We start from the raw sequence: 2,974 nt of genomic DNA, 5'->3' as shown, positions 1-2,974 counted from the left end.
AAGCCATCCTCTTACCTCTTACAGTGATCTCCCAAAGCACTGATTACAGGTATGAGACACTCAAACATTCAGCTGACCAGAGTGACATGCACTGCACAGAGCTGGGTCTGGGGATCCGAGAGGAGGAGACAGTTTAGACATCCTGAGGTCAGCTGTACTGAGGCAGGAGAGTACCTTGGTTTCCAAGTTTCAGATAGAGACAGGACATGATATCGGGTTAAGGATGCCACCCCTGTTCCCCTTCTGACTTGGACATGGTCAGAAGAGATGTGGGGCTGATGTCTGGGCTCCTTTTGCCTTCTCTGCATCTTCTTTCTCTGACTTTGTGGCATTCAGTATAGGAGGAAGAAAGGAGAGGGCTGGGTGCCAGCATGAGCCTCACTCACAGTGTGCTAAGCAAAGCCCCCCCCATCCCCCAACCAGCCTTCCTCCCTGCCAGGCAGTGGGTCATCTGCCTCTTAGTCATAAGTCTGAATCTTCTTGCCTGGGGCTGGGATGTGGCCCTGGGCTCAGCCCTGTCTTGGGAGATACTGGGCCCCATCCACTCCGAGGAGGAATTCCTGGCCCCACTGGCCCAGGTGCACAAACCGCCCTGGCAGTTGACCTGTCACTTGCAAATTATCTGTCTGTTCCGCCAAGAGTCCTGCTATGTGTCAGGGCTTGTGCTAGGCCTGGGGGCACAACTGAGAAGCACGCTGGTTTCGGATCCCTTTGGGGGTCTACGAGCTGAGCCCGGCCCTTCTCTCTGCAGACGGGCCCCACCCTGGACATGCTGGTTCCCTCCACCTTCAACGACATCGACTAGGATTGGCGGCTGTGGCATTCTGTGGGCTGGGTGTGGTGTGAACTGGAGTTGACCCTGCTGGAGCGGTGGACTCAGGACCTGTGCACAAGAGGGGTGCTGAGGATTGGCAGTGCCCACTCCTATGCCATCATGGTCAGTGCGGCCAGGAGCAGGTAGGGCAGGTGGGTGGGCATTGTTGCTGAACAATATAGGACCTCTGGTTGCCAGCCACAACTTGTCTTCCTGGGGTGGGATGGTGGGGGGCCCTGCCTTACCCTGTCCTGGGGGCTGTGCCCTGTGTACAGGGATAGGTGGTCTGATCTACCCTGTTGGGAGGCTATTCTTCCCATGTGGCTGGCAGGCCTCTGAGCCCTATGCTGCAGGTTATGTGAGTGAGTGCCCCATAGCAGGGCCTCTCCTCATGCCCTGACCTGCCACCCCATCCCCATATCTCCGTGTCTGCAGTGGGTGAACGGGGTCGATGTGCTAGAGCATGAGGAGGGTTACCTCCCCTTCAAGGCCAACATCAGCAGCCTGGTCCAGGTGGGGACCCTGCCCTCCCACCTCCATGTCACTATCACCATCAACAACACACTCACCCCCTTCCCCCTACCACCAGGGACCATCTGCTACATGACCGACACATCCAAGTGGATACCATCCTGCCTCCACTGCCTGTACCCACCTTCCCGCTCCACCCTGTGGTCTTCCTGCTAGGGATAGGGTGGCCTTTGAAGATTGGAGGCCCTGGATCTGGGGAGGCTGTGGAGACATTCCAGCTGAGGCCAAAGGACCCAGGGCAAGGACCCAGCGAACCACAATTCTCCCACCCTAGATATCCCAAGGGTTACTTTGTCCAGAACACAGACTTTGACTTCTTCAACTTGGCAGGACTGCAGCGGTCTGTGCTTCTGTACACGACACCCACCACCTACGTTCATGACACCATCATGACTGGCATGGAGAAAGACAGTGGTAAAGGCTTCCGGTAGGATCCTTTCTCAGTCGGGCCCAGGGTGGCTCTGTTTGGAAAACTCTCCCAGGAAAAGGTTCTCCCAGCATCTCTAAACCCTCACAGGTTCCCATCCACCCATGAAGCTAAAATCCAGGCTGTCAGGCACTGGCTTCCAAAATCACCTGTTTGGCTGGCCTCACTTGGAGAAGAGGGGTCTGGTCTAAGGTCACACAGCTCAGGTTGGCAATCCTGTCCCTTCCCCACAGCGCTGCCCTCACTCCATCTCCCCTTGGTACACATCATGCTCAAGGAACAGGCAGCTTAGGAGGCACTCCCGTGGCCCAAGCTCCACCTGAGGCCCCTTCATGTGCCCCCAGGCTGAGCAAATAGCAGTGTTATCTGTCTGTGGTTTCACATTGAACTAATTATATATCCTAATCCTGCTTAACTGTATGCCTTGATGACCATCTCTCTCCATCCTTTAATGACCCTGTGTCCCCCGTGGCTCATGGGTGAAGGTGTGCTGGGCCCAAGATGCCCCCTCCCAGGGTGGGCTTCCAGGACTTAGCTACTGGACAGTGACAGTCAGCCATGAGGGATAGGGTGGGACCAGGGCAGGGGCTCTCCTGGCTGCTGATACCTGTTCACCTGACCCCCAGCGTTGCCGCCACCCCACTATAGGTGACTAAGGTGTGGGCCCAGAGTACCTTCAGACTCAACCCCAATGATGAGGACAGCCAATGAGCGCCACCTGAAGGTAAGACCCCTGCAGCCCCATCTCTTCCCTGGACACCCTTCTCCACCTGGCCCTGGGCCACTTTGAGCATTAGCATCATCATTTTGTTGACTTTGCCATTGGCAGACAGCAGCGGAGACCTCAGGACATGGGCCAGAAGCAGCGGCTCATGCCTATAATCCTAGCACTTTGGGAGGCTGAGGTGGGAGTTTCACTTGAGGCCAAGAGTTTGAGACCAGCTTGGGCAATACAGTGAGATTCTATAGCTACAAAAAACTGTTTTTAAAAAAAAAAAGGTCTCAGCAGAAATGGCGAGGGATTTGGGCAGGACCCAGAGCCCTGGGGTAGGGAGGGAGGTGGACAGGGCTAATGTTGGCACAGTCTATATGCCCAAAGGGTTGACCCCTGTGGGCATGTAAACTGTGACCCTGCGCCTCCCTTCATCTCCAGGAGTTCAGCTTATTGGCAAAACCGCAGGCAAACTGCACACAGGACACAG

The 2,974-nt window shown here is 55.9% G+C and overlaps 1 pseudogene; it reads left to right on the top strand.

The window, feature by feature from the left end:
• The first annotated feature begins 751 nt into the window (after positions 1 to 751).
• LOC116548095 lies at positions 752 to 1,772 on the top strand (annotated as a pseudogene).
• Positions 1,773 to 2,974: the final 1,202 nt, after the last annotated feature.

This window comes from Sapajus apella, unplaced genomic scaffold (assembly GCF_009761245.1).
Source record: "Sapajus apella isolate SASKATOON/1434 unplaced genomic scaffold, GSC_monkey_1.0 scaffold6953, whole genome shotgun sequence".
NCBI lineage: Eukaryota > Metazoa > Chordata > Mammalia > Primates > Cebidae > Sapajus > Sapajus apella.
Note: the sequence above shows the minus strand (reverse complement) of the source record. Positions and strands in the feature narration are given on the sequence as shown.